Genomic DNA, 15,053 nt, shown 5'->3' with positions numbered 1-15,053 from the left:
CAAACATCATGTCCATATCAGAATTTATTTGTACAGATTATGACCAGATTAGAACTGGTCTGTACAGATCATGAACAGATCAGAACTTATATGTACATATCAGGTCCAGATTAGAACTGATCTATACAAATTATGTCCAAATCAGAATTGAACTGTACAGATCATGTCCAGATCAAAACTGATCTATACAGATCATTTCCAGATTAGAACTGATCTATACAGATCATGTCCAGATCAGAACTGATCATGTCCAAACTAGAACTGATCTGTAAAAATCATGTCTAGAGCAGAACCGATCTGTACATATCATATCCTGATCAGAACTTATATGTCTGAATTATAACTAATCTATCTAGATCATGTATAAGTCTATCTAATACAAGGAATAGTTAAATCAAGAGCAAAGTCAAATAAATAATAACAATATTATAAATTTTTGTAACATTTATTTTACACGTAAGTCGTTTAATATTAATAAATGTAGATTTTTGTTTAAACTTAATTCTGAAGAATCAGATCATATCAGATTAGATCAGACCAGATCAGATCAGAAAAAATAAGTTCAGATCATATCAGATCAGAAAAAATAAGTTCAGATCAGATCAGATCAGATAAGGAGAAATAAGGTGAACTAAACAGGGCCTAAATGATATAAGAAAGATCCTAACACTTATAAAAGCATGCACTTTAACTTTTTTTGACGGGAGGACTTCAAGTTATTATTCCTATAGTAGTGTAATTACTGGATTGCCCAATTTCCATGCGCAATTTTTTTTGTCATCTTCCTTAAGGACAATGTCTTTACCGAATTAGCCCTTGCCTTCAGATCCTGCCGCGTGGTTGGCCTTCTCCATCGATTATATCCCATGCTTCCTCTTTCCCTTTCCCTCCTCTTTCCTTTTTTTCCTTTTACCGATTCTCTCTCCGACTTGCTCTCGCATCACATACCAAGCTCTCCTCGTAAATAACTTCTCAAGGTGTATCAAATCCTCCATTATTTTGTTGTTAATTTCTGCAATCTTCGTTTTCCTCTGGGTTCGCAATGAGGTGAGTTTGTCAATTTGAAGTTAAAGTTTGGAGTTTGATTTTTGGGTTTGGATGAAATTGGGATTTGCAGATGTTTGAAATTTAGGTTTTGATTTTGATTTTTTTTTCCTGAAGAAATTGGTCGTAAATTTAGGGTGAGGAGAGAGACAAAGAATCTGAGACAACCATCAGCCATGGGAGACAAAAAGGTCAAAACAGAAGCATTGCAAGTTATAATTTGTTACAAGTTCTTCCCAAATTGATTCTCTTTGATCAATCTCGATTATACTATCTGGTCTTTCTACTGGTATACTTCCCTTCCCTTCCCATTTTATCTTAATTTTTCATTGAATTACCTGATAATGGGGTTAGAAATAATTGAATTGCTTTTAATCCATTAAACAATTTGTCAAATTTCACTTTTCTTTTTCTATGTTCTAATTTCATGTTTTACTTCATGTTGCTGGCCGGGTGAATGTTGGGTCGAACATGATCAAGACGTCTGTTGAGATGTTTGATTATTTCTACAAGTTGTTGCAACATTGGCCTACTAATATTACTTTCCACAAGGTATTTCTCTTTTTTGTATGTTATTGTTATGACTTTGTTTAATTATGTTTTTTAACTATTATTTTGTTTTTGGAATGTATACGTTTTAATTTGCTAGGTTTTATGGTTTGGAAGCTTTTAATTATTTTTTTTTGTAATGTTGGTTGTTTTTTTTAATTTTTTGTTTGATTGGGAAGTATGATTTTCGTTTAATTGTAACCACTTAATCATTCCTTGCTTTTATAAAACCATTTTCCAACATAAAATAAAGAAATTACTAAAGTATTACCGCCACCGTGATAACGGTTAAGGCTATTACCAGAATTACGCAACGAAAATTAATGTTAACAAACTTTCAAACCAAACCTAATTAATAATTATTGAGGCCTCCTACAAGTTGGAACTTTAACGGCCCAAAAACCAAAGTACTAAAATCCAATGAACTCAAAACATAATTAAAAGAGTTTCAAAGCACAAAAGAATGCAACTCTCTCAACCATCCCAAGCTACATGATTTCGATCGTACTTTGATCATATCTACCAACCTGCTAAAATAAATCTACTCCCCAACAATGCAAGTGCAATGATGGATCATCATAGGATCATTAAGGCGAAGGCCATGACCAAAAGACATAAAGCATGTAGTCATCAAAAGCTAGAGTGAAATAAAGCTATAAACATGCATCACTCGCTAAAGTACTAATCAACATGCAAAAGCCATTTAATAAATAACAAATAAATCTTGAATACAAGACTCGACTCTTGACTCGACGCTTGACTCACAATTTAATTAGAATAAGCTTCGAACGGGCCAAAAGAATATTCCATAAAGGAAGGGTGTTGGGAGCCCACCAAACACCATAATAAATAATATAACGAATATCGGACCATACCGAGTGTCGGACCATACCGACGGAATTCCAGCGCATAAATTAAATGAAACAACGTCTTGTATCATTAGTAGGAGATCAAGTTTTCCGGCAAGTCTCCCCCAATTGTTCATACTCAAGGTATATACGTTCCAAGAGTTTTGAAGCTTATTCTGGTTGCACTTTACGTTTATTAATATTTTATTAAGGCGAACTCGAGACTCAAACAAACATACATTTAATAAACAACAACCAAAACAATCTCATTTTAATCCTTTAGGACTTGTGATCAATAAATCAAGACGTAGTGAAATTACTACCAAGTTCTTTCTCACAAAAGGTGAGATTCCGCATCATGCCTGTTAACATGAGGGTTGTGCCGTTGCACGACAAATCCTAATTCATTTCATACAAAATATTCCCAACTGAACCCTACATGTGCGGTGGCTTACGTGAGCGGACCCTTCACATGTGGTAAAATAAATAGTGCAACGAGGCACTAATAATTGGCTCAAAAGTATGCTAGACATCCCGTACAATAGCATAACAATAAATAATTCATCCCTTGCATGTGAAACCAACCATACATGCATAAATATTGAACACCATAATTGGCAATAAAATCCATACTCACAATAGTCCCAACATGCTTGCTCAAACAACAAATCAATAATTCCAATAATAATAATAATTCACGTGATCGTTCACCAAAACAAATATGAATCCACCAAGTTCACATAATATAATTCACATCAATAACAATCATGTAATGTCCCTTGACAAATAATGTGGTCGCCCTAGACTTGAACGTACCTTGAATATTAACCGTAGGGGCCACTTTGCAAATACGACCCACTCACTTAGAAATCACCTCCTATCATCAAAATAATGAAACCTTAATTATTTCCATGTTCATTAAATTCCCAGCAACTTTATAAAATATAAAACCTTGATAATAATTAGAAATTAATCGTTCTTTAATAAATTAATCGTCTCAATTTGCAAAACAAATCCCTTAGTATGAAAACATACTTTTTTCCACCCTTAAAATCAATAAAAATCAACACGTTGAACCTTTTTATAAATCTGAAATATAATTGATTATCATAATTAAATTAATCACCTAATTATGCCAATAAATTTTCCCATTAGGTCTAGGTTAAAACCCTAACTTGAATTTTCCAATAAAAATCACTTTAACACCATAAAAATCAAATCTTTATTAAATAAACAAATCTGAAAATTCATGCTTTAATAATTAAACACGCCTCAAGAATCAAATACGGTGTTCATAACCGTTTCCCAACATTTTAATTATTCAAAACAATAATAATATAATTTAAAATACGGAATTGAAATATAATAGGTAAGGAAGAAGAGAATTATACCAATCTGGCCTATAGCACGGAACAACCACGAATTAATTGTGATTGGGAGAAAGAATTGAACGAACGAGCAAGAACACACACACACACACTCGTGTGTGTGCGCAGGCAAGGACGAAGCACGGGCAGCAGCGCGCGCGTGACGAGGGCGAGCAAGAGGGCTGGGCGCGCAGCAAAGGGGCAAGCAAGAGGGCTGGGCGCGAGCACACACACACAGCGCAGCAATAGCAGTAGCACGCAGCAGCAGCAGGGCGTGCTGGCTGGGCGGGCTGCAAGGGCGAGAGGGGCAACACTAGGTGAGGGCACGGCACGGCACACACGAGGCACGAAGTGCTCGTGTGCTGTGCGGGTGAGGGTGAACCGGCACAAAGAGTGGAGAGAGAGAGAGAGAAAGAGTGTGGGGCAAGAAGAGAAAGAGAGGCTTTAATGAAAAACAAGGGGATCATTTAATGAGGAGAGTCCTATTTATAGGCTCTCAAATCCCTAGTGGGCTAGGCTTGGGAATTTGACATTGGGCTTAGCAATTAAATGATTGGGCTAGCCTAGAGCTTAGAATTAAATTCTTTTGATTGGGCTCCTTTAATGAAACGAGTTGGACTTTTATTAAAAAACCCAAACCTTTAATATTACTTGCGACCCATTAAATTTCCCGACTCGAAAATTAAATTAGTTTCATAATTAATTAAAATAATAAATATTCTAATTGATTAAAATACATTTAAATAACATTTAAATGCAAAATAAATTCTAAAAATCATAAAATTCTTTATAAATATAATAAAATATATTTAAAATTATTATAAAAATACGAGGTATTACATTAATGTAGAATGGTAGAAATAATAGCAGGCATACAATCCTCATATGATTATGAGACAAATGATGGTGATGATGGCTGTAACACCATAATAATTCCTTGCCTTTATAAAACAATTTTCCAACATAAAATTAAGGAATTACTAAAGTATTACTGCCGCCGTTATAATGGCTAAGGCTAGTACCAGAATTACGTCGCAGAAATAACTAACTTTCAAAATAATAAATAATAGTTAATGGCCTCTGTTTTGGACAAATTCTACATAGGGTTGAATTCGTCGGAGTGAGGGGGTGCTAACAATCCGAATAAGCAAGATAATATAAAGATGATGAGAACAAGGATAGGAAACTCTTACGGAAAGGGGAGAGGGATAGTATATTATTATGAAGTGTGGTAGTGTGTGAATGGAATCGTGTCTACAATGAACAATAACCTGCTATTTATACATGAGTAGTTGAATTCCAATTATAAAACCATCATTAAACAAAGGAATTATTGCATGTAACCCCCCTAGCCTTAATGACTGTAACCTCCCCTTGATTTCAGCCTTGCATTAAATAACTGTAACCGCCCATTGATTTCATCATTGCATTCAATGTTTGTAACCGCTCCTTTACTTTAGCCGTTTCCCTTGTTCAATGCCCATAGCCTTTATTACTGTCTTTGACGGTTGTCATATGACCCTTTGAATGGGTCTCCCTTGCCACGTCACGGGGATGTTCTTTTACCGCCCAAACAGCCTCCATATAAGTTGGAACCATAACGGCCCAAATCGAAGTAATATAAAACAAATTCATTAACTAAACTTGAAATAGTTATAGTCTAGACGAAATAAATAAATTAGAGTTTAAAACAATGCAAGTAAATAAACTTTCTCATTCAACCCTTTAAAAGATTACTTGGCCTGCAACTCACCTCTAAAAACCTATTATTGATAATCTACTTCCCAACAATGCAAGTGCAAATGATGGATCATCATAGGGTCACTGCAGCAAAGGCCATGACCAAATTAAAAACAAAGCACGGAATTAGCAAAAAGCTTAGTACAACAAGCTAGAACGAATCCTAAACTACCATGCTTCAAGCCAACAATGATAATAAGTGAAACCACATGCAAAATCCAACTACTAAAAATTTAACGACAAGACTCGACTCAAGAAACGACTCTTGACTCATAGATTAATTAGAATAAGCATCGAACGGGCCCAGAAAAGAAATGTCCATTGGACGGGTGTTGGAAGCCCACCAAACACCAAAAGAATAAAAGTAACCTATGTCAGACCATACTGACGGAATTCGAGCATATAAAAGAAGTGAAACAACGTCTTGTATCACTAGTAGGAGAGCAACCCCTTAGCGTGATATTGCCCCCATTGTTCATACTCAAGGTTGAAGGAAATATTGCCCTTGGTCCAAGTATGCATTCAATGCTAAGTCTAAAAAATGCGGTTCAGTTTTAGTTAATTATGCAAGTTAATAATTCAGTGATATTAAGTGAGTTGTATGCCTAGCTAGCTAGAGGCCGCTTCAGTTCAAGTGGAATTAATAATATTAATCCACAGCTTACTCTTGACTAAACCAGTAGGATCACACAAATAGTACGTGAAAGGATCAAGTATTTAAGTGAATTAAGTACTCTATTTATGAACATTCGAAAAAGACGGATCTCGGTTCCAGTGGGAGCTGAAATCGTCAAAAGACAAAATATAGAATGCTCCGGAAATGATGATATTGCCGGAAACGGAAATATGGATCATGACGGAAATATATATATTGTCCAATTCGTAGATGTTGCCGGAAACGGAAATATGGTACGTATCGGAAAATATTATCGGAAATAGAAATATTGCCGGAATCGGAAATATTGCCAGAAACGGAAATATTACCGGAATCGGAAATGAATTCCGGAATCGGAAATATTAAATATTTGTTCGAATCGGAAATAAATTCCGAAATTGGAAATAAATTCCGGAATCGGAAATATTAAATATTTGTTCAAATCGGAAATGAATTCCGAATCGGAAAACAAATCTGAAGCGCGTCGTACGAAACGATCGACGAGCTTGCAAGACGCAAGGCCCAGCACGAAGCCAGGCCCAGCGCCCAGCAAGCCCGTGCGCGCAGAGCAGGCCCAGCAACCAGCAGCAGCGCCCAGGGGGCCGCGTGCTTGCTGCCAGCGCCCTTGGGCCAGCAAGCAAGCAGCAGCGCCCTTGGGCCTGCGTGCTGCGGGCTGTGCAAAGGGGCGGGCTATGCGTGCCATGGCCATTCCCTTGGCCGGTTAGGATTACTTCCTTGTGAAGTAATCTTGTTTTTCTAATTCTACTCAAATTGGATATTTTGTTAAATCCGAAATACTTAGGTGTTGGATTAAACGTAAAATTCTAATGATATAATTTAACTAGAATCCTAATGGATTTAATTATTGGAAACCTAGTAGGATTCTAACTCCGTTATTTCCACCCTATAAATATGTGGTTCATGATCACAATTTATAATGCAATTCAATAAGTATTCACATACATTAAGTTCAAGAGGGAATTTAATAATTTGCCTAATATTAATAATAAGATTTCCGAGTGCACATAAAACCATAGATAATATTCTAGTTAATTGAATCTGAGGCGGATATGAACGTGTTGTGGACTATCTACGAAGGGGTGACATTTGGAGTCCTAAACTTGTTCTTGTTCGGTTCGGGAGCAGCTAGGGAAGGCACACATCACATTGTATGTACCCTAATTATGCTAATTGCCTCTGTGGTTTTTCCGCATGAAATATATTGTTTATATTTGTCATAACCTAATAGTGGTATCACAAGCCTCTAATTAATTCCATAATCAATTATAGTTAACATGGAATAAATTTAATAAATTTTCAATGAATTAAAGGGGTGATTAATTTCGTGTATGTAATTAATCGCAAATTCGTGCGATTATTTGATTATATGTTCGCAGGATTGTTCGGCAATTTTGTCAATAATGGTCGGAGTCTTATAATTTTATAGTAAATTTTGCATGTAAACGACGTTTTAAAATTTTGATTAAAATCAAAGATTTGATGCCGAACCCAGAATTCCCAAATTCGAAGCCTAACTATGACTTTTCGGAGGTTTTAGTTTTTCGAACGCAAAATTTGTAATTTTTATGATGTTAAATTAAATATTTGCGAATCTTGTATGTAAATCTTAAATCTATGATTGACCTACTTATGTTTAACAATTTTAAAGCCTAATCTTGTTATTTATACAACCTAATTTGTAATTGTAATTAATTTTTTGAATTTCGAATAATTTAGAATTTGTTTTGATTTTCAAAATTAATTGGCAACTTAATTAGGATCCTATGATTAAAAACCACCATAAAATTTGTTAATTGAATCCCTAAAAATAAATGTAATCGGAAATTAATTTGAATAATAAATTTTTGATTTTTTTAGCCCAAATTTAATGAAATTAATATGATTTATTAATTTGTCAATTAAATTAAAGTATTAAAATTATTAATTTTTATAAATCCGATCATCGATCTTGCACGCAAGAAGCAATGGAAGCTAAGTGTTACCCTTAAGGGGTGTTGCATTGTGCGGGCATGCGACGACGAGCACGGGATCTCGTCGCCCATGCGGTACGAGGCAATGAGCGAGCAAGCATGCGCGGCAGGCAAGGCATGTGCCGTGTGTGCCATGTGGATGGTCGAGCAAAAAAAGGGGCAGTGATGCATTGTAGCGCAAGGCACGAGGCAAGGCAGCAGTCTACGAGCAAGGGAGCTCGCATGCCACGACCCAGCGCACAACCAGCCATCAAGTAGCGAGCAGCAGGCACAACACGAGGTTGTGCGTTGCGATGGTGCATCACTCGGCCACATCAACGCAGGCCTGGACGCTGCTTCGTGCACGCGGCCCATGGCGCTGCGGATGTTGGAGCTTGGGCGAGGCTTGGGCTTCGGCCTAAGGCCTTGCCTTGGTACGTTTAGGCCGTTTATTTTATGTTTCGGTTGAAAACGATTTTAATTAAATTTAATTTCGTAATTTCATTTTTCTCGGAATTTAGTTTTGATTAACTTAATTATTATAAATTATTTTGTAATAATTATTTTGCTAAAATTAAAACCTTGATAAATTTAAATTAATTAATTTTAATCAACTGAAAATAAAATAAAGGGATTTAAATATTATTTTATATGAGCTTTAAATTTTAATTAAATTTTTGTAAGTTTCCGGTTGAACTAGGAAATGCAATTTTATGTTTAAAATTTGTAAAGCATGTAAATTTCTTTGTTTTAGTGGGAGCATTTTAGTCATTAAACTCTTGATTAGGTCTACATTTGTAATACCTCGTGTTTTTCTGTATTTTATAAATATATTTTATTATATTTATAAAGTATTTTTATGATTTTTAGAATTTAAAACGCATTTAAATATCATTTAAATGTATTTTATTTAATTAGAATATTTATTAGTTTAATTATTACCAAACGAATTTATTATTTAATGTTGGGAATTTAATTGGGTTTCAAAAGTAAACCGATTTTAAATGAATCTTGCCCAATTCAATTCCGAGTTCAAGTCCAAACAAATTAAACAAGCCCATCCTATGTTTAATGATGCCCGAAAGGGAATCCTAAAGCCTAGCGCATCTTTGAGTTTTCTAAGCCTATAAATATAGGTGCCCACCCTCAAAATCGCTCCCTATTATTCATTAAATCTAAAAATAAAACCATAACCCTAAATTCTTCTTTCTTTCGTCGAACTTATGTTTGGCAGTTTTTCTCCTACTTCCATTCAAAATTACTCCCTCTTTTTCTCTCGCCTCTCACGCCCCTCGACCCGCACAACACAGCTGCGTGCTGTTGATGTGTGTTGTTCTTGTTGTTGCTGTGCGTTGTTGGCCCTCGCCCACACACACTCGTCTCTCTTGCTCGCCCTCTCGTCCCGAGCCAGCGCGCCCCTGCTGTTGCCTCCGTTCTCGCCCGCGCGCGCACACGCACAAGGTGTGTGTGTGTGTATTTTGTTCGGTCGTTCAATTCTTTCGCCCAATCACATTTAATTCGTGGTTGTTCCGTGCCATAGGCCGGATTGGTATAATTCTCTTCTTCCTTGGCTATTCTATTTCAATTCCTATTTAAATTATACGGATATTTCATGAAATGCCCTCGAGTTTTGTTGTAATTCACCAAACGCCCATCAAGTTTCAACAATTCATAAAATACCCCTCACAATCTGTACAAATACCCACCATACCCTTACTAATGACGGGCCGTTAAGTCCGCCGTTAGCCAAGTTTCCAATTCTCCAAATACCCCTATTCTGAAACTTAATTCACCAAACGCCCCTATTCTGAAAACTTATTTCACCAAATGCCCCAAACTTCAAAACCCCTTTAATTTGTTGGATTGTTCGTGCAATTTAGATGTTGTTTTGCTTGCTTTAAGATTTTTGTCATGAGTTTTGTTATTATTGCAGCAATCTAGATACTGTAATTCCAGTGTTGCATCAGATATTCAAATTTATGACTTTTATCCTTGTGTAAATGTTTCATTTTATTTTGGACCTGAGTGGACTCGAACCACCAACCTACCAGGTTGTTACCTGGTCGCTCTACTATTTTGAGCTTACAGTTCCAGAATTATATCAGAAATATTTGAACATTTATCATCATTGTCACCATCACATTAAAGCTTTCACATTTGCAAGGTTGAAACCCTAACATCGGAAGCAAATAAGAGCCTAAGTTGACCTCAACTCTCATTGCTTGAAGTGTTTGAATAGGAAAAAGAAGGTTTCGTTTCAGCAAAACCAATCAAACCAATGAGCACACAACACACTTTGACATTTCCAAATCTAGAACATAGTTGGTGAATCAAATAATTAATCATAGTGGTCAAATCCACATAAATTTGGAGCAGAAGAACCAGGGAGCAACCCATAAAGAAGTGCAACTAAAGAAGTTGAATCCCACACTATAAGAGTTGCATTGACAACAGACAAGCATCAAGTCTAATCCATACAACAACAACAACAACAACAGGAAAAATACTAACATTATGACAGGACTCGTGATAGCTAAGTTAACAACAGTATGTCTGCACCAAGCTCACAGTACATATCATACAGATAATCAAGTCACCATACTAGCAGAAGCTGAGAATGGACAACGAAACACATGAATAAACAATAATCAAAGCTCAAGTATCCACCAAAATTTTACTCCTCATCTATTCATTCCATACTAATCACATTTGAATATTTGATTATACTCAATTCAATCTCTAAAGTTCATTTTGTTTACCAACAATCAATTTTTCTCTCTTTACTATTTGCCAAAAGAAAAAAAAATTCTCTCTTTACTAAACATAAAACCCCAAAATAGAATGAAAATCATCAAACATTCAAATACCACAACCAATAAATATCCACAAATAACTAAAGCACAATCAGTTGTCTTTCTGATAGGATTCCAAATAAACATAAACCCCGAAAAAAGAGCAAAAATCATCAAAACTTCGAACACAACAACAAAATCAATGAACATAAAACACGGATGAAGTACAAAGGTGGTCAAATTAACATTCAAACACAACTAGTGCTAAATAATAACGCATAAAAATAAATGAAAAAACATTACAATTAACCCTAATTCCACGATTAGAGGAACAAGATTTCCAAAAAAAATTAAAAATTAGAAAAAGGATAAATTAGAGGGGAAACCTTAGGGTCTTTGATGTGGGCATTCTTACAGAGCTGAGAGGCGATGGTGGTTCGAAGCTGAGAGATGGTGGCGACATCGTCGAGATTGTAGATTTCCCTGACTTTTGGAAGTGACATGCAGGCTAATTTGAAGAAATCAAATACTCGTTTTCTAGTTTCTTCTAGATTTGTTGAGTTTGGGGCACCTTTGCTCTAGATCTGTGTTTTTTGGTGATTAATGGATGCTATTATGGTGGACAAGAAGCAGTTGAAGGAGGAAGAACATGGGGGAGAGAGAAGTCAGTTGAATAAGGAAGAACAGGAGGAAGATCGACCAGGGATGGGTAAATAACATCAAAAGAGAAAATAAGGGCATAAAGGTAAATTCACAGTAACGGCGACTTAACGCCCGTTATCAGTAAGGGTATGGTGGGTATTTGTACAGATTGTGAGGGGTATTTTATGAATTGTTGAAACTTGATGGGCGTTTGGTGAATTACAGCAAAACTCGGGGGCATTTCATGAAATATCCGTAAATTATATTAATTAAAATGCTGGGATCGGTTATGAACACCAAATTTTGAGGATTTGTATGTTTGAATTATTGAAGAATGTTTTGAATTGAAATATTATAATTTTCAGATTTGAAGTATATATTAAAGATTCAATTTTTATTAGTTTTAATGGTTTTAATTACAAACTATATTGGAGTTTTAATCTAAGCCTTATGGGCGATTGATTAGCATAATTAGATGATGAATTTAATTATGATAATCAATTATATTTTTCAGAATATTGTAAAGACTTAAAACGTCGACTTTTAATGGTTTTATACATGAAAATAAATTAATTTCATGCTAGGGTTTTAAACGATTGATTGAGACTATTATTTTATTAATGAACGATTAAGTTCTAATTAATTCAAGTGTTTTAAAACTAAACAAAGTTGCTGGAAATTTAGTAAACATGGATAATAATTAAATTTCTCCATTGTGTTTATAGGAGTTGATTTCTAGTAAGTTGTGATTCGCACAGTGGCCCCCGTACTTAGGTATTCCAGGTACGTACAAGTCTAGGGCGACCACATTAATTGTCAAGGGACATTACATGATTGTTCATGGATGTGAATTGTATTACGTGAACTTGGTGAATTCATAGTTGATTTGGTGAACGATCATGTGAATTATTATTGTTGGAATTATTGATTTGTTGATTGAACAAGCATGTTGGGACTATTGTGAGGATGGATTTCATTGTCAATCATGTTGTTCAATATTTATGCATGTATGGTTTGTTTCACATGCAAGGGATGGATTATTTATTGTTATGCTATTGTACGGGATGTCTAGCATACTTTTGAGCCAATTATTCGTACCTCGTTGTACTATTTATTCTACCACATGTGAAGGGTTCGCTCACGTAAGCCACCGCACATGTAGGGTTCAGTTGGGAATATTTTATATGAAATGAATTAGGATTTGTCGTGCAAGGGCACAACCCTCATGTTAATAGGCATGATGTGGAATGTAACCTTTTGTGAGAAGGAACTTGGTAGTAATTTCACTACGTCTTGATGTATTGATCACAAGTCCTAAAGGGTTAAAATGAGATTGTTTTGGTTGTCGTTTATTAATTGTATGTGTGTATATTGTTGAGTCTTGAGTTCGCCTTTAATAAAATATTAATAAACGTAAAGTGTAATCAGGACAAGCTTCAAAACTCTTGGAACGTATATACCTTGAGTATGAACAATGGGGGGAGACTTGCCGGAAAGCTTGATCTCCTACTAATGATACAAGACGTTGTTTCATTTATATTATGCGCAGGAATTCCGTCGGTATGGCCCGACACTCGGTATGGCCCGATATTATTATTTATTATTTGGTGTATGGTTGGCTCCCATCACCCTTCCTTTATGGAATATTCTTTTGGCCCGTTCGAAGCTTATTCTAATTAAATTGTGAGTCAAGAGTCGAGTCAAGTGTCGAGTCTTGTATTCATGATCTACTTGTTATTATTAAATGGCTTTTGCATGTTGATTAGTAGTTAGTGAGTGATGCATGTTTATAGTTTTGTTTCACTCTATTCTTGTAAGTACTCAACTTTTTCTGACTACGTGCTTTGTGTCCTTTGGTCATGGCCTTTGCCTTAATGACCCTATGATGATCTATCATTTGCACTTGCATTGATGGGGAGTAGAATAATATAGTAGGTTGGTAGATCGAAATCATGTGGCTTGGGATGATTGAGAGAGTTGCATGCTTTCGTACTTTGAAACTATTCTATTTATACTTTAATTATGTTTGAATTCGTTGAACTTTTTATACTTTGGTTTTTGGGCCGTCATGGTTCCAATTTGTAGGAGGCCTCGTGTGAGGGGGGCGAAAAAGCACGAGGCTAATGCGTGACCTCGTCCCTCGTGGGTGTGACGCCTCTTTTTTGTCAAATCAAGTGTAATTGGATTTCCTGTGAGTTTACACCCAATTGACTAGTAATATAGGAGTCGCCATTCAGTTTTTAACGACAATGAGAAAAACTGACAAAACCCAGTTATCGTGACATAAAGGGAGTGCAATTATGTTTGACCACGACGGCCGTAGGTTCCCTTGTGATCCCTGGTGTGGGGATCTCTCAACATACACCCGCAAGGTAGAGATTAAGGGTTCGGGGGACTGTAACTACCGAGAGGAGTACTCGCTCTTCGATAACTCCAGAGGCAGGATATCCTTACTAGCTAAGCATAAATAATTGAAGGGACATGCGTTAACTATTAAACTAATCTGAGTTGATTTTAACAATATCAACATATAATACTAGATCGAGCGCGATTATCTGATTTAGATTGTATTAAGGGACCTAGCATGATAATCCAATTTCCCAAAAATGTTATCTTTATTAGGCGTGATAGAACAATCAGATTTAATTAGTTTAACAGTTCATAAAAGGGCGAGGAAAAAAATTAAATCATGGAAAAGGGACACATTACGACGCACCCTTGAGAGGTGCGTCACGGTTCTCAGAAAACTAACCACTTTGACTTTGCTATTTCTCCTTTTATTTAACGAATCTCAAATTATGGGACAGGATACGTTCTGTTCGATTTTTGGATCGATTGCGACAGAACGCGTGATCAATTTCGCAGCGTGAGGCTTAGGCTTAGGGGTTTAGAGTCAATACTCAGAATATGAATTGTGTGTTGTTTCACGTCGAACTTGGGGCTATATTTATAGAAAAGAGTTCGTGGAAAGATAGAATTGTAGAACTCTAATCCACGAGGAATTAGGAAAGAACACGTCCCAGGTAATTTCAGCGCCTAGGGCTGGGCGCCGAAGATTTCGGCGCCCAGAGCCAGGCGTTGAAAATAGGGTCTGGGCCGTTTCTTTGTCAGATTCGGACTCTTAGAATCCGGAGTGTATGAGACTTAATCGAGTCTTTTAGTGCGTATTAATTTTATGATGGAATGCATCTGGGCCCATTACGAACTCTAGGCTCGTTAGGATTAATACGTAACTCTTATTTTCGAATCGTATTAGGAATAGGATTCTCTCGCAATTTCTATCTCATTTAGGATTTATGTTGGAGTGCAACACCTAATTCTGACAGGTTTCTATCTTTTATGACTTGCCACTTTTAACAACTACCCATTACGGCAGTTACTATTTTAGCAGGTTTCCATAAATAGCAGGTTTCTATAAATAGCAGGTTTCGGGTGAAATGAAAAGG

General features: G+C 36.0%; 1 long non-coding RNA gene across 1 annotated transcript; it reads left to right on the top strand.

The window, feature by feature from the left end:
* Positions 1-860: 860 nt before the first annotated feature.
* Positions 861-13,894, top strand: LOC130460069 (uncharacterized). Its single transcript, XR_008919941.1, has 5 exons — positions 861-1,047; positions 1,162-1,333; positions 1,525-1,596; positions 12,333-12,390; positions 13,530-13,894. It is a non-coding gene; the product is annotated as an uncharacterized lncRNA (long non-coding RNA).
* Positions 13,895-15,053: the final 1,159 nt, after the last annotated feature.

The sequence above is a fragment of the Spinacia oleracea genome, chromosome 4 (genome assembly GCF_020520425.1).
Source record: "Spinacia oleracea cultivar Varoflay chromosome 4, BTI_SOV_V1, whole genome shotgun sequence".
NCBI classification, from domain to species: Eukaryota; Viridiplantae; Streptophyta; class Magnoliopsida; order Caryophyllales; family Amaranthaceae; genus Spinacia; species Spinacia oleracea.
The sequence above is the reverse complement of the archived record's forward strand: the minus strand, read 5'-3'. Positions and strand labels throughout refer to the sequence as shown.